This window comes from Acinonyx jubatus, chromosome B3 (genome assembly GCF_027475565.1).
Source record: "Acinonyx jubatus isolate Ajub_Pintada_27869175 chromosome B3, VMU_Ajub_asm_v1.0, whole genome shotgun sequence".
In the NCBI taxonomy this organism is placed as follows: domain Eukaryota; kingdom Metazoa; phylum Chordata; class Mammalia; order Carnivora; family Felidae; genus Acinonyx; species Acinonyx jubatus.
Window position 1 is genome coordinate 141,957,223 of NC_069386.1, and position 21,893 is coordinate 141,979,115.

Consider the following 21,893-nt stretch of genomic DNA (forward strand, 5'->3'; position numbering starts at 1 on the left):
AACCCAAAAGCATGTTTATTGGAAACTTGGTTTCTTTGAGTGGAGATAAAAGCTAAATCAATTAACCAAGTGGGATAATAAAGTTTTCAGGACACTAGTAGTACCAGAGTGGTAAAACCTGAGTCTCCAGGAGTCATGAGAATTGTAGTGAAGGTTTCTAGAGACCAGATTTGTACTCTGGAAGGTTAATGCCCAGTAGGAGGCCTGCATACACTGTAGGTAATGAGGTTCCCATTAGACCTCTCCTGTCAGTGTTCATGTCCAGAACTGCAAGTTTGAGAGAGAGGAGAGCCACCCCAGAGGCCCACACAATTCCACGTGGTTTCGCTGATAGACTTGCAGTCCGGTGTGCCTTGTAGCTGCCTCCCTTGGCTGTGCCCCTGCGCCCACCCCCGTCTTCTCCCCGTTTTACGGCATTAAGAGGCTTGTATGACGGGAGACTTACTTTGACACGGTACCTTTCTTGGGTGCTTTTAATGACTTAGAAAGGAAGAACAGGGCAACTAGTTCTTGTCCTTCCCTGCCCAGTAATGCCCCGAAGTCACAACTTTATTCTAGAAATTAAATTCTATCCTTTTTGGATTAATATAGCCTGATGTTTGAGATGTTATTATAGGGTAAATTAAGTGTTCTGGTTTTAGATGGCTTTTCTGTGTGGGAAAGGGCATGGCATGGCTTTAGTGTAGTAAGTTGCAAGTCTCTAAGGCCCAGTAAGTTTTATTTAAAAATTCTAAAAAAGATTTATTATTTATTTTTGCTTTTTTTATTTTTTAAAGTTTATTTTACTTATTTTGAGAGAGAGAGACAGCATGGACAGGGGAGGAGCAGAGAGAGAGGGAGAGAGAATCCCAAGCAGGCTCCACACCCAGCACAGAGCCTGATGTAGGGCTCGAACCCATGATCCTGAGCCAAAACCAAGAGTCGGACGCTTAACTGACTGAGCCACCCAGGCGCCCCTATTTTTTATTTCTTAAGTAATTTCTACACCTAACATGGGGCTTGAACTCACAATCCTGAGATCTAGAGTCACATGCTTTACAACTGAGCCAGCAAGGCGCCCCTTTATCTTAAGTTTTAATACAAATTTCACATTGTACTCAGTAATATGTCTGATTTTTTTTGAAATATAAACACACTTTGTCTCCCAAATTTTTGAGTACAGTTAATTCTCCAAAAGATGCATTTTGTTTGTCCTTGGCTTCCCTAGGACCCCTGAGGGCTCCCTTGGCATTCTACCATGTGTCCCTGGAGCTGTCCATTCCCCAGCTTGAGGAGGGTGCAGATGATGGAAGGCACCAGCTTTAAATATCTGAATGCCAGTCCTGCTCTCTCTACTTGGTCAGGCTATTGGTTCTGTCTGAATTGCTTTCCCCATCTGCAAAATGAGGCAGAAAGTACCATGCACATCACGTGCTTGTTAAGAGTGAAATGGACAATAAAGCATTCTACGATGTTAACATAGAGAATCAAGATGTAGTAGAGTAAGAATGTTCAAGTCTTAGAATGTAGACATAATATGCCCTTGCCTGTGGTAGGGACCACGGAGACTTTCTAGTTGAATTCCCTCTTTTTTTATATGAAAGGCTCGGAATGTTTGGCTGAATAACTGTCCCAAGTTGGATAATGGCCAAGCATGGACTATTCACCCAGAGTACAGATTTTTTCCTTATATGTTGTACTTTTCAAGATTTTCCCCCAGGGAAGCTGCTTGGTCTCTATTCTGACTTGGGATAATTGAGACTTATTTGATCAGCACACATTTTTGAGAGCCTACTCAGGAGCTGTGCTAGCTGTCAAATCTGAGTAGTCAAGTAAACTGCTGTCTGATCACCATCCTCGAGGAGCTTATGGAAGATGGTGAGCCGGAAAAGCCACTGGGTAGGCCCTGTGCGGGTAGAACGGAGGTGCTGAGAGAGTGGGGGGGTGGGGGGGAAGCCGTGTCACTTGGACTGCGGGTTAGGAGGTGTTTCCCAGGGAGGACGACCATCAGCAAGCTCGCAGAAGAGAAAGGGAGGCAGTGGCTGGCAGAGTTGCGTGTCAGAGTCTGAAGGTGCTCCCTGTGGCTGTGTCGGGGAGAGTGATCGGGAACAGGGCACTGGCTGCCTTTGGGTGCCACCTCTGTGCCAGCCTAACTTGGAGTAAGAGTAATTCCCATTTTACAGATGAGAACAGTGAAGAGCGATAGGCCTGTTGGACTCCAGAGTTCCTGTTTTCATTACTGTGCCGCGTGGTCAGTTTAAGCTGAGTTACAGTCCTGTTTTGGATTTTGTTCACATTCTAGACTTTTTAGTTTTGCTTTCAGATTCTAACATTTTAGTTTTTCTGGTAAATAGTACTTTTTAAATAAATTATGTATTTTTCCAGCATATGTTTTTCCTGTAGCCTTTCCTTCTAACATCTGTTTTGCCTTCATTGACTCATTTTTCTAGCTGGTATTCCCTCCATTTCTTCTTTCTGTTTTGAGTTATTTTCTTATAGCAGCAACATTACATTCAGTATCCTTTAACAAATTCAGTTAAGATGTTCTTTACCCCTGTGGTTCAGATGTTGCTTACATCTTGCTGAGTAGCAGTCCCAAACCTGATTTACTAATGTGTTTTCTTTCCCCTTTCCCTCTCTTAATTTACATTTAAACAGGTAGTCAAGTAATAATGATAGTGTTTAGTCATTATGTTTTTATAAGGTTTTACAAGCATTAGCTTGTTAGTGGTGAACAAGTCCCCGGTGCCTGGTCACTCTGTAGAGAACATAACGCTTGCAGTCCAGCACAGTCAAATTTCTACCCATTCATCTGGAATTTAATTATGACTACGGATTACTTACGGGAATATAAGTTAAAGGCAAAGAAGCCTTCTCCACAATTAGCGAGGAAATGATGTTGTTGACTCTTTTGGAGAAGATTTTAAGTGGCTCTTCTGCTAGAGCCACTGTAAAGTTTTGAACACAGAACTGGGAAGGGTCAGTGATGGCTGGGTTGAGAGGGGGAGGCTTGTTTCATGGACATCTATCTGTATCTGCTCCAGGAAGGGTTGTGAATACTGGCACACATCTAGGCCCCAAGGCCACAAGGTCAGGTTCCTGGAGTGATACAGGGTAGATTCCTTAGTTCTTAACATGAGTTAGACTTCTTGGGTGCATGCCATGGTATTGGATAGCAAGGGCCTCATGTTCCTGGAGCCTGTTGTGCTTTCTTCAGGTTGAGGAATGTTCTGGTACATCTTGGATGTGTCTCTATTGTTGAGATGACAAGCTTCTCAAGGACAGGGTCACTTCATCATATTTTTGGTGTGGCCTAAGATGCGCTCAGTAACAATGAGACATTTATGTATGGGAGGCGTATGGGTCTGAAATCAGGCCTGATTTGAATTCTGGTCCTTCGTTTAGCTTACTTATCCTTTGTGAACCTTAATTTTTCTTAGCCATGGAAAGGTAATTGTGAGGGATAGAAGTGAGAATGTGAGTGAATGTGAGAACCCAGCATATCCTAAGTGCTAATTCCTTTCCCTCTTTCCTTTCCTGAGTGATTTCCTAAAGGGAAAACCTGCCTTGTTAGCAAGGGGAATGACAGGCTGTCTTGGGAGTGTGGCTTGGCCCTGGGAGACTACCCTGCAGGTAAGTGTAGAAGCAGCGTGTTACTGGACCATAAAGAAATTACTCATAATAAAGAGTAAAATGATTTGTAGAAAAGGACTTTTTTGCCTGTGATGATTTTTGATAAATTAAAATTTATGTTTTAATTTCAGTAGATTATTTTTTCTGTTATTTAGCAGAATAATTTTCTTCAGTTCATCCTCATCTCTGTTCAAATGTCACTTCTTTCAGGAGGTCTTCCCTGAACACCCTAATTAAAATAGGCCACACTCACTCTCTAGTCTCTTACCTTGCTTTTTAAATTTGTAACAGAAAAGTTTTGTTCATCATCTTAACCCGTGTACTAGGAGAGTGCCTGGAGTGTGGTAGGTACTCAGGTGTTTGTATGGATGAATCAGTATACTGTAGCCTAACCACATTTTCTTTTATTGAGGCAAAATTCACATTAACATACAATTAACCGTTTTAGAATGTATATTTCAGTGGTATTTAGCATATTCACAATGCTGTGCAACCACCAGCTCTCTCTAATTTCAAACCTTTTTCATCATCCCATAGAAAAACCTTATGCATTAAGTGATCATTCCTTATTCTGTCTTCCTCCCAACCCCTGGTAACCTCTCATCTGCTTCCTGTGTCTATGGATTTGCCTGTTCTAGCCATTTCATATAAAAGGAGTCATATAACAGGTGACCTTTAATGTCTAGCTTCTTTCACTTGGTTTTTGAGGTATATCTAAATTATAGCATGTATAAGTGTTTTGTTCCTTTTTATGGCTGAATAATATTCCATCCTGTGTATATATCACAAGTTATTTATCCATTCATCCACCGATGGACATTTGGATTGTTTTCCTCTTTTGGCTATGATGAATAATTTGTGTAAGTTTCTGTGTAGACATGTGTTTTCATTTCTCTTGGGTGAAATACCTAGGAATGGAATTGCTAGGTCATATGGTAATAATTCTGTGTTTAACTTATTCCCACCACAGACGTCCTAGGGTTCCAATTTCTGTACATCATTGCAACATTTATCTATCTAAGCTAGTCTAGTGGATATAAAGTAGTATCTTCAGTGTAGTTTTGTATTTCCTTAATGGCCAGTGATACTGAACATCTTTTAATTTATATCTTTTTTGGAGTGATGTGCACTTAAGCCCTTTGCTCATGTTTTAATTGGGTTGTTTATCTTTTTGTTGAATTGTAAGGGTTATATATATGTGTGTATATATATATATACACATACATACGTACATATGTACACACGTGTATGTGTATATATATATATGTACACATACATGCACATACATATATACTTAATCTGTTTCATTTTTGAGAGGGAGAGAGAGTGTGTGTGTATGTGTGTGTGAGTGAGTGAGTGAGTGGGGGAGGGGCGGGGTGAGAGAGAATCCCAGGCAGGCGCTGCACCGTTAGCACAGAGCTGGACATGGGGCTTGATCTCACAGATCACAAGATCGTGACCTGAGTGGAGATCAAGAGCCGGATGCTCAACCAACTAAACCGCACAGGTGCCCCAGGAGTTCTTTATGTATTTTGAATATTAAACCCTTAGTAAATATGTGGTTGACAAATATTTCCTCCCATTCTGTAGGTCTTTTTTTCAGATTCTTAATAAGGTCCTTTGGTGCACAAAAATTCTTACTTTTGTTAATTCAGTTGATCCATTTCTTTTCTTTCTGTTGCTTGTGCTTTTGGTATCAAATATGAGAATCCATGGACAAATCTGAGGTCATGAGGATTTACCCCTATGTTATATAGTTTTGACTCTTACATTTAGGTCTTTAATCCATCCATTTTGAGTTAATATTTGTATATGAAGTGAAGTGGGAGTCCCACTTCATTCTTTTGTATGTGGTTATACACTTGTCTCAGCACCGTTTGTTGAAGAGACTGTTCTTTCCTCATCAGGTGGTCTTGGTACCTTTGTTGGAAATCAGCTGGCCATAGATGTTTGAATCTATTTTTCAACTCTCAGTTCTGTTTTATCAGTCTGTATGTCTTTCCTTTTGCCAGTGGTACACTGTTCTGAATACTGTAGCTTTGTAGAAAGTTTTGAAGTAGTAAGAGAAGTATGAGTCTTTCAATTTTATTTTTCTTTTTCATTATTGCTTTAGCTACTTGAGACCCTTGCAGCTTCATGTTAATTTGAGAATCAGTTTTTCTCTCGCTGCAAAAAGAGGTCGTTGGAATTTTGATAGGGATTGCATTGAATCTGTTTTGGGGAGTTGCCATTGTAACACTGCTAAGTGTTCGAATCCATGACTGTGGGTGTCTTTCTACTTATTTACATCTTTAATTTCTTTTAGCAAGATTTTGTAGTGTCAATGTATAAATCTACCTCCTTGGTTAAATTTATTCCCAGGTATTTTGTTCTTTTGGATGTTATTGTACACAGAATTGTTTCCTTAATTTTAAGATTTTTCATTGCTAGTGTATAAAAACACAATTGATTTTCGTGTGGTGACCATATACCCAGACTTTGCTGAATTTGGTTATTATTTTTCTAGTAGTTTTGGGGATTTTTTTAAAAGTGTTTTTAATGTTTGTTTATTGTGAGAGAGAGAGAATGAGCAAGCAGGGGAGGGACAGAGAGAGAGAGAGAGAGACAGACAGGCAGAGACAGTGAATCCCAAGCAGGCTGTGTGCTGTCAGTGCAGAGCCCGATGCGGGGCTGGAACCCAAGAACTGTGAGATCATGACCTGAGCCGAAACCAGGAGTCGGACACTTAACCAAGCCACTCAGGTGCCCCAGGGGGGTTTTCTATGAATATAGATTTTCTATATATAGAATCATGTCATATACAAATATCGTTTATCTTTTTCTTTCCTTTTATCCTTTTATTTCCTTTTTCTTGCCTAATTGCTCTGTCTAGCACTTTTACTAGAGTGTTGAACAGCAGTAGTGAAAGCAGACATCCTTATCTTGTTCCTGGTATCAGGGGAAAGTTTACATACAATCTTTCACCATCGATTATGAAGTTAGGTGTGTGTTTTATTTCGTTTTTGTTTTAAAGAAATGCCCTTTTCATTTTAAGGACATTCTCTTCAATTCATAGTTGGCTGAGCATTTCATCATGAAAGGATGCTGAATTTTGTCAGATGCTTTCTGTGTTTCTATTGGTAGGATCATGTGGGTTTTTCCCTCTTTATTCTGAGTGTGGTGTTTTACATTAATAGATTTCTGCATGTTGAACTACCTTTGCTTTCCTGGGATAAATCTCACTTTGTCCCGGTGTATAATCATCTTAATGTCTTGTTATATGTGATTTGCTCCTATTTTGTTGAGGTTTTTACATCTATATTCATAAGGGATATGGGTTTTTAGTTTTTTTGTGGTATCTTTGTCTGGCTTTTGTATCAGGTTACCAACTGCATTTTGACTGGACATCAGGCTTCTTCAGAATTTTGAAACCTGTCCTCTCTTCCATGTATAGAAAAATTTAGGAGAGTTTTCAGGCAGACAGGATGACGATGATCATGCCACATACCTCCACAATACAAGGCTGCCCGTCATAGCTTATCACTGGGAAAATCCTGGCTGATACTACCACCATAACTCTGTGTCTACCAGTGGAGAATGAAGGAGGGGACACTATTCCTGATGCCAGGACGAGAGAGATGTGCCTGTTGCTTTGTGAAAAAGCCACAGATTGTTCCAGATAATGATAGTTGAATAACAAACTGCCCTAAGTATTAGTGACCTAAACCAGCAGTAATCTGTTATGAGATCTTATGGTTCTGTGGGTTGATCAGGCAGGGTTCAGCTGGGTGATTCTTCTGCTCTGTGTGGCATTAGCCAAGGTCACTCACTGGTGTTTATCTGGCGTCTGGTGTGGAGGTCCAGCATGGCTATGCTCCCATGACTGGATGGTTGGAAGGCCTAGCTTTTAGTGGTTCTTCCTTTCCATGTACTGTCAGGGCCTCTGCAGATGGCCTGTCTGCTAGGGTGGTCGGATTTCTTACATGATAGCCTAGGATTCCTACAGTGAGTTTTTTAGGAGAGGAAGCAGAGGCTGACAGATTAGTGTTCATGTTATTCCTACTATGTTCTATTGATCAAAGAACCTGCGAGGTTCTCCCAGGTTTAGGGAGAGGAGACACATTGCTTATCTCTTGTTGAAAGGAGTGTCTGTTTGTGGCCATCTTTAAGCCACTGCACATGTTGTGGTTTGATTCCAGTGCTATCAACAGTGTATGTTGTGTATGCTTCATAAGACAGGCTTTTGTGGGCTAAAATGGAAACCCCAACTGCTGTGTTACCTGTTTTTTGTGAGAAAATGCATTCTGTCTTCTGAACCAAGAATTCATGAATAAAATTTTGAAATACACCCATTCATAAAATGGTAATTCATAAAATGTAGTAAAATATATGTTTGGAGCACCTGGGTGGCTCAGTTGGTTAAGAGTCCAACTCGTGACTTCAGCTCAGGTCGTGATCTCATGGTTCGTGGGTTTGAGCCCCACGTTGGGCTCTAAGCTGATAGCGTGGAGCCTGCTTGGAATTCTCTCTCTCCCTCTTTCTCTTTGTCCCTCCCACACTCACACTCACCCTCTCTCAAATAAATTAAAAAATAACCACACACACAAACATTTAAAAAGTATGTTTTATTTACTTAATCAGCAGGAATCCTTGATCATGTGTCAGTTTTTCAAGTACAACTTTGGGTCTATATATTTTCCCTTCCTATTCATTCATCTTAAAAATTACTTGAAAATTCACTTTCATTTTGAAGAGTATTGTGGAGTTTAAGCTTATATCTCTCTCGGTTCTTTTTTTTTTTTTAATTTTTTAATGTTTATTTAGTTTTGAGAGACAGAGAGAGATAGAGCATAAGTGGGGGAGGGGCAGAGAGAGAGGGAGAGACAGAATCTGAAGCAGCTCCAGGCTCTGAGCTGTCAGCACAGAGCCTGACACGGGGCTCGAACTCACGAACCGTGAGATCATGACCTGAGCCAAAATCAGATGCTCAACTGACTGAGCCACCCAGGTGCCCCATATCTCTCTCTGTTCTTAAAAAAAGCTTCATTGAGAAAATATTAGTAAGCCTACATATCCTAAATTTCCTGTTGTTCACCCTAGATCATTCTAGTAAAACCCCTAGAGACTTACTAGAATTAAGTTACGGCTGTTTACGTAGAAAAGTGTGGGATAATTTGACAGCATGTGAGGAGGTGTGTATGCGTTAGTTGTAACATGGAAATCTCATTTTCTGTAAACTGTGCTTTCTCAGCCTTTCTCAGCTGATTGTTGCAACACTATTTGAGCAAGCAAATGTGATGAGGTCATAGAAGAGTGAGAGTGAATTTAAATAATGAAACAAATCTGCCTCTGTATGGGGGCTGATGAGGGTGGAGAGGGAGGAGCTGTGCGAGTCGTGTTGTGTTCCCCCACGCGCCCTCTGCCTGCACCCGCACCCGCACCCGCACCGGAGCTCTCAGAGCCCCGCCTGCTACAGGGTTGTGATTCCAGTACCCCTGGCCAGGAGGCCGGCTTCCAGGTGAGCTTCCCAAGCTTACTGCGCCTTTGTTCCTCAACACCCGTCACTGCTGGGCATCTTACCTCCTGTCCAAAGTAGGCATGAATGAAGAGAGTCAGCGTCTTTATGGGTGATACACAGGAGTGACAGGTGTGTGAAATTTCAGGGAGTCCTGGGAGTTCCTGAGTCCCCTTCTGTCATGCCTGAGGTCAAGAGCCTGTGGTCTAGATGGCCTGAGCACTTTTACAGCGGTCAAATTTTTTTTTTATTTATTTTTAAAAATTTTATATCCAAATTAATTAGCATATAGTACAACAATGATTTCAGGAGTAGATTCCTTCCTGCCCCTTACCCATTTAGCCCATCCACCCTCCCACAGCCCCTCCAGTAACCCTCTGTTTGCTCTCCATATTTAAGAGTCTCTTATGTTTTGTCTCCCTCCCTACAGCAGTCAAGTTTTATACACACACACACGCACACGTGTGTGCCACGCACACGCGGGCACGCCCATTCCTCATTCTGTTCTTTTTATGAACTCTGTAAGTGTGCTGACTTCTGGCATATCATCAAGGAAAGAATGATTACTCTCTGCAAATCTTTGGGGTTGCTGCTTTACCTTTTTCATTCACCATTACCTCCAAGATTCTCTACACCACATGTGGTGACTGTGGCCTGGGGGTGAGCAGCATAGGGGCTGAAGAAGGGTAATGAAACTAGAGGACTGGGGAGGGTGGAAAGCGAGACAGGGAGGATGGGGACAGGACAGCGGCATTTCACACAGTTGTTCATGTTGTCTGGCTCCCCCGTCCTGGTTCATGTAAACGAGGCATTTCTTTGTGTTAAGGTGAATTAAGATAGTTACCCTCGCTTTTTGTCTTACGGTTCTTGGGAACTGCATCAGGTTTTAGTCACTTATATATTTCACCTGAAACAGTTGTCTGTGAGGCCTCTTCATAGAGGTCCCAATTCTGCATATAGTAAAAGTCTCTTAAAACTTTGACATTCTGTTCTTCTAAGTGTAACACTACAAATGTGAAAGTTTCTAAATTACATAGAATGGGAGAAGGCAGGAAGAGTACTTGTTGGCAGGCAGAGGCTGGAAAGTTTGGGTAGAGCTGGTGGCCTCCCTGCGGTGGAGGGAAGAGATTTACGTAGGAGTCAGGGGCCTGCAGGCTAGGCCCCACCAGCCTTTGAGACCCTGAGCAAGTTCAACCTTTGAAACCCTATCTCCTTTCATGGCAGATAGGGATAATGGTGTCATGGCTGTTGTGAAGGTAAAATAATCAGCTTTAAAAAATTCACCAGAAACACAAAAGATGGTATTTAAGGTTAAAGGAACTTGCAGTTTTCAACCTGGAAAAGAGAAGATAGAGGATATGTCCATCAGACATCGACTGTTTCAGCGTGTATTTAGGTGGTCGGTATTTTTCTGCACGTTTTTGTTAAGTATATGTATAAGGAAGAGCAACATATAAATGAACACTGACCAAAGTCAGTTTAGTGCCGCAAACTTTTATAGAGATTTCATGGATGCCAGTCATGCTAGGTAGATATGCGTGCATGATACTAAGTGAGACATTCTCTGTGTTCTCAAAAAATTCAGACTGTGCATTTCAATCTAGAACATTATACTTTATGAAAGAGGCATGTATTAACCAGCTCAGGCTGTCATAACAAAGTACCACAGGCTGGTACAAAGGAATTTATCTCTCAGAGTTCTGGAGGCTCAAAGCCCAAGATGAGGTGCAGGCCAGTTCAGTTTCCGGTGAGGACTCTCTTCTGGCTTGCAGATGGTTGCCATTTGACTGTGTCCTCACATGGTGGGGAGAGGGTGACAGGAAGCATGCTCTCTTCTGTCTCTTCTAGTGTTTATTTATTTATATTTGAGAGAGAGAGAGAGCACGGGAGGGGTAGAGAGAGGAAGACCCAGAATCGGAAGCAGGCTCCAGGCTCTGAGCTGTCAGCACAGAGCCCGATGAGGGGTTTGAACTCCATAGCCGCGGGATCATGACCTGAGCCGAAGTTGGATGCTTAACCAACTGAGCCACTCAGACACCCTTCTACTGTCTCTTCTTATTAGAGCCCGTAATTACCTCCCATAGGCCCATCTCCAGATGCCACCATAGTAGAGGTTAGAGTTCTGCCATATGAATTTTGAGGGGGCATAATTCAGACGTATGTAGTATTCTGCCCCCCACCCCTCAAATTCATGTCCTTCTAACATGCAGAATATATGCATTCCATCTCAATAGCCCAAAAGTCTGTTAGTCCCAGTTATAACCTCTAAAGTCCAAAGTTTTACCTAGATGTCATCTAAATCAAATGTGGGTGAGACTCGAGGTATGATTCACCTTGAGACAAAATTCCTGTTCAGCTGTGAACCTGTGAAACCACTTCCAAAGTACAATGGTGGGGGCAGGCACAGGATAGCTGTTCTGCTCCAAAAGCGAGAACTAGGAAAGAAGGACCGGATGGCAGGTCCAAAGCACTTCCACAACTTAGCAAGGCAAATTCCGTTAGATCTTAAGGCTTGAGAATAATCCTCTTTGGTTTGATTCCCTGCTTTCTGGATCCTTGGCAGTGAAGGTCGGCCCCTTCTCGGTTTGGGGTTGTGGTCCCAAGGCTCCAGGCAACTACTCTCTGGTCTATTGAAATCTAGGTGGTGGCAGTCCCGAGAATCCCTGTATGGCCTGCAAAGCAATAGAACCCAAAGTGGGGGGTGGGGGGGTGCGTGTATGTGCAGGTTACAGGATGAGTAAGTCGGCAAGCTAATGCTCCAGTTGGAATAGGACTCTTGTTCAGTTTTAATGAGGGATTTTACCAAACTAGCCTCTCCAGAGAACTGACGGGGTGTTGCTGGCTGGAACGCATTCGTGTCGTACCAGAAATGGCCCTGTAGTGGCAGTGGAAGATGGTGGCTGACTTAGAATTTTGGAAGCAGAATTTGAGTTCAGGTGGCATTAGGGGGCACATTTGCATTGTGGAAGGCCTGTTCCTGGTCCTCCTTTTTTTTTTTTTAATGTTTATTCATTTTTGAGAGGGAGAGGCACAGTGCGAGTGGGGGGAGGGACAGAGAGAGAGGGAGACCCAGAATTGGAAGCAGGCTCCAGGCTCTGAGCTGTCAGCACAGAGCCCCGTGTGAAGCTTGAACTCACGAACCATGAGATCATGACCTGAGCCGAAGTCAGATACTTAACTGACTGAGCCACCCAGGCGCCCCTGTTCCTGGTCCTTCTTGATGGGTGTGTTCAGTGGAGGCCGGCAGACATCTGTGGGAGGAGCAGGCTGCTTGACCTCTAACGTCCCTTTCGATCTGAGGATTCAGTGAGCATAATTTAAAATCCACAGCTTAATGGATGTGTGCAGATTCCACTCAGTTCATCAGTTCATACCGTCGTGTAGCCATGGCACAAAAGTTAGAACTTCTTTTCACGTAGTCTTCTAGTAAGTATTTGTTTCTGTCAAGCTGGCAGGCAGTGGCACCTCCTTGTTTCGCGCTGGTGCGTGGCCGTCCGGTAAGACTTGGCCTTTGGTGTGGTGAGTCTCGGGTTTCAGTGGTTTCGTGGGGAAGGGGGATGCCCACAGAGCCAGAGATGGCTGGGATACTCCATCCCTAAGGCATTTAGTCACAGTTCCTGGTCACTGGCGGAAGCCTCCCAGACCCCCTGGCGGAGCACGGGGACTGCGCTGCAGCTCCTGACGGGGCTTGCGGGCTGCCTTCTCACGAGTCTTGCTTTAGCGTTGATTTCTTTTCTCTTAATGCTTTCATGTCAGCGGTTCTGAATCCCGGCTGCACATTACAGTTATTAGAGAGAAGCACAGAAGCTGGAGACCCAACTTCAGATGATTTCAGCCAGTTAAGACCCCAGAAATCAGATTAATGGTTATCTTTGTAGAGTCCCGAGGGGATGCTGACACCCAGTGTCAGCCAGGGCTGAGAGCCTGGGGTTTAGTGGAAGCAGCTCACTTCTTCCACAGAGGACGACTCCATCAGTGGCACCTTTGCATGTGCCTCGGAAATGTAGGATCACAGGCCCTCCCTCAGGCCTGCTGCTTCCCAGTCTGCACCCTGGTAGACTTTTCAGGGTTTCGGGATGGGCTTGCGCACGTGCGTGAAGCCCCATGCAGGCTTCGGGCCAGAGAAGCAAGGTTCCAAAGCCTGCCTCTCCTCGGCTTGCGTGAACTCGAGCAAGTTTCTTGACCTTCCTGAGCCTCGGGTCCCTGCTCATGAAATGAGGACAGTAATGCAGGCACCCAGCTCCCAGCCGCGACTGGGAAGCTCCAGAGGGCGCCTCTGAAATGGAGTGGTCTTGTCATACATTCGGTGCCAAAACCTGAGCCGCGCTGATGTGATGCTACGCGTACTCTCTGCCCCACTTAGTGTGAATATTCCTGCATTTCACTGCAGACTCTTGATGGATGTGTTTTCTTATGGGTGCTGTTCCCGACTTCACTGGGAGCATGAGTAGTACGTGATATACATACACAGCATTTCCTTCCTAAAACCCTCAAAACTCTACATTCTGAACACATCTGGCTTTGGTTTTGGATTAAGAGATTATGGAGCTGAGGAGATTCAGCCGATAGGTAGTTCGAGGGAGTCAGCATATACCATATTAACAGGTCAGGGTGTATGTAAAACTCCTGGCAGTTAGCAGACATCCAGCAAATGCAGCTATTAATTCCCTTGCAATGCCTCCATTTGTGTGTTTATACTCCCCATCTGGTTCCTTTGTTTTCCCAGCACCTTTATATTTGGCATACCAGACTTTATTCTTCCAATAATCCAGTATTTTCCATAAATCATAAGTAAATTGAATCTGCAGGTAAGTATCCATCGTCCACCCTGTGCATGTATCTGGGCTGGACGTCACGGTGGTGGCAGTGTGCATATGACATGGTCCCTGCTGACCAAGAGCTTAGAAATTAGTCCTAGAAAGAGAAAATGTGGAAGGTTTTCTAAAAGAACCTATTTAATAACATTTCAAGCCAAGAGGCCTGGTCTGACCCCCTGGCAAGCTTTTATAGAGATGGTGGGATTCTGGCTTTTTTGTTTTTTAAGTCTATTTATTTATTTTGAGAAAGGCAGAGGGAAGGAGGGAGAGAGAATCCCAAGCAGGCTCTGAGCTGTCAGCACAGAGCCCAGCGTGGGGCTCGAACCCACGAACTGTGAGATCATGCTCTGAGCCAAGATCAAGAGTTGGGAGGCCAACCCACTGAGCCACCAGGTGCTCCGAGGACGTGGGGTTCTTGTGGGTATGAAGGACCTTTATGCTGATAATGTTAGGTTCCTGCAGGGCACTTGAGTGACTCCCATCGGGTGAGCGTCAGACTCTTGATTTCCACTCAGGTTCCAGGGGCATGGGATTGAGCCCACATTGGGCTCTGTTTTGAGCGTGGAGCCTGCTTGAGATTCTGTCTCCCTCTGCCTCTGTCCCCTGCTTGATCTCTCTAAAATAAAGATAAAAAATTTAGAATCATGGGCTCTTGGAATGTTAGTGCTCAACTTTTCACCCTCCAGTGCAGCCTGGTGCGGGGAGAGGGTGGTCCTGGGGGCAGTGTGGTGTGGTGGTTAAGGGTATGGACCCTGTAGCTTGGGCTCTCTCACAGCATTGTGGTTCTGGGCAGTCTCTGGTCTCTCTCAGCCTCTCTGTTGACGTTTCTAAGTGTCTGATGACTGCTGTGTGTGCCACAGAAACATGCACAGATATAATTCTTGATTTGGAGTAGGTAACTCTATAAAGTTGGCTTTAAAATTTGGCTAAAAATTTGGAGACATGTTTACTTGTGTACGTTTATAAACAGCTCCCCCCTCCTCCTTGACTTATTTTTCACTGTGGAGACTTAGAATCTTGGTTTCTCTGAAATTCTTCAGGATTCCTTTGATCCATGACGGAGCTGGGTTAGGGAAATAATTGGGCTGGTTTCGGTGCTCAGTAGTGGATGACAATCATCAGCGGTCCCAAGCTTCCCACCGCGAGGCCCCCAGTGACAGAAGAGTGGACACGTGACTCACAAATGCAGCATTCTGAGGCAGCCTCCTCTTTTTTCTTTTTCTTTTTTTTTAAGTTTATTTATTTTGAGAGAGCGCATGAGCAAGTAGGGGTAGAGAGAGAGAGAATCCCAAGAGGGCTCTGTGCTGTCAGAGCCCAACGCGGGGTTTGATCCCACAAACTGCGACATGACCTGAGTGGAAATCAAGAGGTGGGTGCTTTACCTGCTGAGCCACCCAAGCGCCCCTGAAGCAGCCTGTTCTGAACACAGGGTTTTTGTGATCTGTTTTATCAGAAGTTAGCATGAATTTTACATTTTGTTATATAGATTGTTCTAATGTTACAAACTTCTAAAACTCTATCAAAGTTCACCCTCCAGGACAAGGAAATGTGCCACTTATTCTCATGGCTCCCTTGTATGCCACTGCCCTCTGAGAAGCACAAGAAGAGATTCCGACCTTCCGCGGGCAGAGCAGAATCTGTTGTTGAAATTGACACACCTTTAATCCCTTAATTACTCGTCCTCAGGTTTTTTTGTTTTTTGTTTTTGGCCCTTAAGGGTGTATTTGCTCCACATGTATATTTGGTGCCTTTTGGTTTAGATAATTTAGGTAATTGGCAACTAGTTTTGATCTTACTATCAAAAATTTTGCTCTGGATTCCATCATCACCAGTCCTATCCGGGGCATTTGGAAGGCCAAGAGACTCACTGGATGCGCACCCTGCGTGTGAATGTTCTGAGATGGGTAGGAAAAAGGTACAACCTCAAAAGCTCTGCGGTAAACTGATGTGGAAATCTGATACTACAAATGTCTCCAGTGATTTCAAGCGTGTAACACTTACTAACATTTTTGTTGAGAGCAATGTGCATAAAAACAGTGATAGGTGGAAGAGAATGCCCACATGAGACCGTAGCTGCTCTTAGTCCATGAATTCTGTGGTGCTTGAAGCCCCTTTGGTGGGACAAGTAGCCCCCAGACAACGGACAAGCCCTCCTCAAGGATGTTTTGGGGCCTGAAGCCATAACTGCCCAAGGTTTCCGTTGGCCTCTACCCCGGCCGATGAGCAGGGAGACCTGAGGAGGTACCAGGGAGCTGCGTGCATTCAGCCACTTTTGTGGTTCGACCCAGTCTTCCACACGTAAGAACAACTCTACAAGGCCGTGTTTTTGTGTGTGTCCTAAAGGGCTTTGGTCAGTGCAGGCATTTTTTACCCGCAGGATCTCCATTCATCCTGTAGAAATGGAGAGGCTTGGTAATAAGTTCCCTCATCTGGGGTGTGAGGCAGTCCTTCCAGAGATTCTCACGTTTAGACCTAGATTCCCTCCAGAGGAAATGTTAGCATTTCTTGATGTCATGGTTCAGAACCCTACCAGGATGGTTTGTGCGCCTGTGTAAGTACCTGTTTTGCTTTCGGTTTCACTATAGGATGTAATTTGGGCCAGTTATTTTTAAGTGAGTATTTTTAGAATTTGATCCATTTCCTTGATTGCATTAATAATAGGAAAAGACCACGTGGTCTCTGGGATAATGGTTCTCAATGTGGGGGGGGGGGGCAATTTTGTCTCCTAGGGGACATTTGGCAATGCCCAGAAACTTGCTGAGGGGTAGGTGGGTGGGGAATGCTACTGATATCTAGTGAGTGCAGGCCAGGATGCTGTAAATGTCCTACGATGCCCAGGACATCCCCCCGTGATGGAATTATCTGGCCTAAATCGTCAGTAGTGCTAAGGTTGTGAGACCTGGTGTAGACGTTCAGAGGTGTTTTTTTCTTGATTTCCAGGGGATGTATGACTATTCAGATTTAATATTTTTGCAAGGTGAGATACTTTCTATAAAAATTCAATCTTTAGTCATTGAATGAGATCTTAAGGAGTAAAAAAAAATCTTTTTAACACAGTGAGGTTCTACTGGAAGTATGTATTAAAGTCAGCAGAGGGAACTGGGAGGTCAGAGTGCCTTGGACAGAAGCCCAAATGTCCATCAGTCCGTTTCAATAAACCCTTCGTGAGATATCACAATTTACATTGAAACTGGTTGGCAGGATGGGAATTTTTGAGAAGGTACCATTAGAAAAATAAAAGAATTTTCCAGCTGTGGTTCCCAGGTTCCCCAGACTTGTCTTTAACTGCTTGGGACCCTCTTTCTCCCTCTCTCTCTGCTCCTCTCCTGCTGGCTCTCTCTCTCAAAAGAAATAAACATTAAAAAAATTTTTTTAAAAAAAGGAAAGTTCATCTAATCGAACATAAACCAAGGAGGTTCACCCCTCTAACTCCAGACGGTCTTCATGTGTTCAGGGGCTTTAGCCCCATGTATTTCCTTAAAAACCATTGACTGAGTTCCCAGTGTGTGCGAGACACTGTTCTAAGTGCTAGGGAAACAGCAGGACACCACGCGGGCAGCTTCCCGCTGTCATGAAGCCTGTATGGTAAGGCAGGGCTGGGGGACAGACAGGGAAGTGCATATGCTGGTTCCAGAACGGAGCAGGATGGGTGGGAAGGGGGTGAGTCGAGAGCGGAGCCCTTGATGTAGCTGGCCTTGGAGGAGCTTGCTTAGGAGGGCCTGGCAGGAGGAGGCATTCTGTCCGCGAGTCCCGAGCAGGAGTGATCAGACACAACTGAGGCTACTTGTTCTCACATGATTGTCACCTAGCCTGTCCCCAAGAACTCTTGATCCTTCCTACCCACATTCAGTTGCTTAAACCAGATCACTGGGGAGCATTCCTTGATCCCTCTCCGTGCCTCCGGTCTGTGGCACTCAATCCTGCATCCTGCTTTTCCACACCTCCCTGGTCCCCAGCCAGCTCTGGGCCTCTTGCCGGTGCTGGTGGCCCCTGACTGGTCTCTCCACTTGCCCCAGGTCACTCCAGGTCACTCCCGCCCCCCCCCCCCCCCCCCCCCCACGTAGCTGTCACTGAAGCCTTTTAGAAATGTAGGTTACCTCCCTCCCTTCACTGAAAACCCTTCAGTGGCTTCCCACTGCACCCGGAAAATACAGCATCCCTCCTCAGCAGGCTCTGCGCTGCCCTTCCTGCCTGAGCTCCAGACGCTGTAGCCTTCCCGTGGGCCTCTTCCCAGAAGAACTTGCCTGCCCACGGGTAGTGTCCGTTCTCCTCTGGACTGGGGCCTGCCCTGCCTGTGCGTTCTTCCCTCTGCCTCCCTGCCCCTCCACTCTCGAGTGCCGATTCCTGTTGCCTTGTTTCCCGCAGGCGCCCTCAGGTGTCCATGCAGTGCTGTGTCCTTTTATGTTGGCCGTCTTTGGTTGAGAAATCACTCACCTGGCTGTATTTCAAGAGGAGGAGGAGTGGGTGATTCACAGGGACCCACCCTCCTTCCTGCAGAGTTGGGGTTTTTGCATAGGGGATTTTTCTGTCAAGTTATTTTTTCCTCACCTTTTGGAGTATTAAAAGAGCGGAGGCAGTAGGGTGTGTGTGAGGGTGGCAGTGACCACGCCCCCTGGGAGTTCTCTGATTCCTGGGGCTGGCGTCTGTTCCACCCTGCTCTCACAGAGCGCAGACCGACACGTATGTACTGGTTTTATTAGTTAGCTTTTAAAGCAAAGCGTGGTGGGTTAGTAGGTCTTTGTTATTACAGAAAAGGAAATGGAAAACTAGTGCCACAGTTTGGCATAATTATTCCAGCATGCAAATCGGTGTGGAAGGAAGTCAAGGTAGTGTACCTCTATGCTCTGCCGGTCCTTGACAGGTCTGAAATAAAGTTTGTCAGATACGGAAGAATGCATACTCCAGGTAGTTATAATTGAATAGTAGTGTATTTACTTGGCCCAGTTGTTTGGATGAGCAGGATCTAGGAAGTGGGCACAAAGAGTCCATTTGTCCTTGTCCCTTATGTGCCACAGGCTGATGCTGGAGAATTCTTAAGTTTCCAAGTAGAAAATGAATATGAAAGAAGGCTCACACTAATCAGGAGTTAAGAGGGATTCCCAGATGGCCTCTAAGGGAAGGAAATGTCTTAGAAGTTATTTGAAATGATTTGTTGGTGACAGAGAAACTTCTGAATTTGTCTGGCAGGTGGATCCCAGACATAGAGCCATGTTACAAGAAGTAATAAGCTGGAAAAAAAAAAGTATTAAGCTGGAAATACTGAAAATACATTGCCCTAAAGAGAGAAAAATACATCTTAACAGCTGAATGTTGTTTCTAGAAAAATTGGGGTCCTAGTCTCAACTTTGATTGTCTTGAGCTTGCTCATGAGATTGGGTTTTTTTAAGCTTACATATCTCCTGGAAACTGAATTTATAGCCTGTGAGAATTATTTTTATGTTCTACGGTAGAATCTTTTTTTTTTTTAAATAGGTAATTTTTTATTAGGAACATTTTACTATTTAGAGGACTACTACAATAATCATTAGGTGGACTGAACAGTAATTGCTAGGCTACCTGTCAAGGGTACACATTTTTTTTTTTATTATTATTTATTTTTAATTTTATTTTTAATTTTTTAAAATTTACATCCAAATTAGCATATAGTGCAACAATGATTTCAGAAGTAGATTCCTTAGTGCCCCTTACCCATTTAGCCCATCCCCCTCCCACAACCCCTCCCACAACCCCTCTTGTAACCTTCAATTTGTTCTCCATATTTATGAGTCTCTAATGTTTTGTCTCCCTCCCTGTTTTTATATTATTTTTGTTTCCCTTCCCTTATGTTCATTGGTTTTGTCTCTTAAAGTCCTCATATGAGTGAAGTCATATGATATTTGTCTTTCTCTGACTAATTTCACTTAGCATAATACCCTCCAGTTCCATCCACGTAGTTGCACGTGGCCAGATTTCATTCGTTTTGTTTGCCAAGTAATACGCCATTGTATATATACATACACCACATCTTCTTTATCCATTCATCCATTGATGAATGGCTCTTCATTGATGAAGCCATGTGATGGCTCAACATTTGGGCTCTTTCCATATGTTGGCTATTGTTGATATTGCTGCTATAAACATGGGGGTGCATGTGTCCTTTCGAAACAGCACACCTGTATCCCGTGGGTAAATGCTTAGTGGTGCAATTGCCGGGGTGTACGGTGGTTCTATTTTTAGTTTTTTGAGAAACCTTCACACTGTTTTCCAGAGTGGCTGCACCAGCTTGCTTTCCCACCAACAATGCAGAAGAGATGCTCTTTCTCCGCATCCTCGCCGACATCTGTTGTTGCCTGAGTAGTTAATGTTAGCCCTTCTGACAAGTGTGAGGTGGTATCTCACGGTGGTTTTGATTTGTATTTCCCTGATGATGAGTGATGTTGAGCATTTTTTCATGTGTCGGTTGACCGTCTGTATGTCTTTTTGGAGAAGTGTCTATTCATGTCTTCTGCCCATTTCTTCACTGGATTATTTGTTTTTTGGGTGTTGAGTTTGATAAGTTCTTTGTAGATTTTGGATACTAACCCTTTATCTGATATATCATTTGCAAATATCTTCTCCCATTCTGTCGGTTGCCTTTTAGTTTTGCTGATTGTTTCCTTTGCTGTGCAGAAGCTTTTTATTTTGATGAGGTCCCAGTAGTTCATTTTTGTATAGTACAGTCTTTTATGGCATAGAATTTTAAAGACCTGTGTGGACGGGAACAGGTCTTTGAAGGGAAACCTCAGTTTGGCTTAGAAAAGTTCTTCCGGGGCGCCTGGGTGGTGCAGTCGGTTAAATATCCGGCTCTTGATTTCAGCTCAGGTCATGATCTCAACGGTTGGTGAATTTGAGCCCCTCATTGGGCTCTGTGCTGACAGCACGGAGCCTGCTTGGGATCCTCTTTCTCCCTCTCTCTCTGCTCCTCTCCTGCTGACTCTTTCTCTCAAAATAAATAAACGTTAAAAAATTTTTTTTTAAAAAGATAGGTTCATCTGACGGAACATAAACCAAGGAGGTTCACCCGTCTAACTCCCGACAGTCTTCATGTGTTCAGGAAGCTCATCAGAAATCTGCTTTACCAAAAACAAGTTGTTTGGCTACTTGTGATGGAAAATGTTTAAATAAGTGATTTGAAGTTTAACACACTGTACTTAAAAGCAATCAGTTTAAAAGCTTCGTGGATGAAGTGCTTTACATGTAGTTGTGGTATATAGTAGGTGACATAGAGATAGAGTAGATTTTTTTTTTTTTTTTTTTTTTGCCTTCAAAGAACATGCAGTCTGAGGAGGGGCAGACAGACGGTACACATGAGCTTAGATAAGGCAGAATGGTGCAGAGAGTGTAGTAGAGTAATAGTGTTAGTAATCATGGCAGAAGTAGAGGCAGAAGCAGCATAGAATGGGACATCAGATCACAACATGGGAGTGATGGTTTTTAAAGCAGAGGTTGGCACACTACTGGTCTAAGGACGTTTTTTATGTTTTTAGAGGGTTGTACAAATAAGCAAAGAAGAAACTTATGTAACACAGACCATCAGTGGCCCATGGAGCCTAAAATGTTTATTATCTGGCCCTTTGCAGAAGAAGGTTGGCTGACTCTTGGCTTAAGGGGTCAGGAAATACTTCACAAAAACTAAAATTCAAGGGTCCCTGGGTGGCTCAGGTCACGATCCCAGGTTCGTGTGATTCAGCTCTGCGCTGAGCACGGAGCCTGCTTGGGATCCCCCCACCCGATCCCCCAGCTCGTGCATGTGTTCTCTCCCTAAAAACAAAAAACAAACACACAAAAATCCACTAAAATTTGAACTGGTATTTTATAGGATAAAAATAATATTTTGATTTTCAGGGTGGCAAGGTTGAGGGTAGGGGTGTTGCCGTGGAAGGGCCAAAGGTGACAGAAAAGACGGGGCTGAGGGGGTGCACAAGTCCTACTATGGGTTGGGGAGAGCTTAG

At 44.0% G+C, this 21,893-nt stretch overlaps 1 protein-coding gene across 6 annotated transcripts in view; it reads left to right on the forward strand.

Moving 5' to 3' along the window:
- The window catches only part of TRAF3 (TNF receptor associated factor 3), a 118,594-nt gene that overhangs the window by 5,236 nt on the left and 91,465 nt on the right, over positions 1–21,893 (forward strand). The window contains exon 1 of one of the 6 annotated variants that reach the window (XM_027066686.2): positions 802–3,612. The exons of 4 other annotated variants lie outside the window; for them this stretch is intronic. The gene's annotated coding sequence lies outside the window, so the exon portion shown is untranslated. Of the gene's footprint in view, positions 1–801; positions 3,613–4,988; positions 9,110–21,893 lie in introns of those variants that run through there. One more of the 6 variants, XM_053224967.1, reaches the window with a different exon arrangement.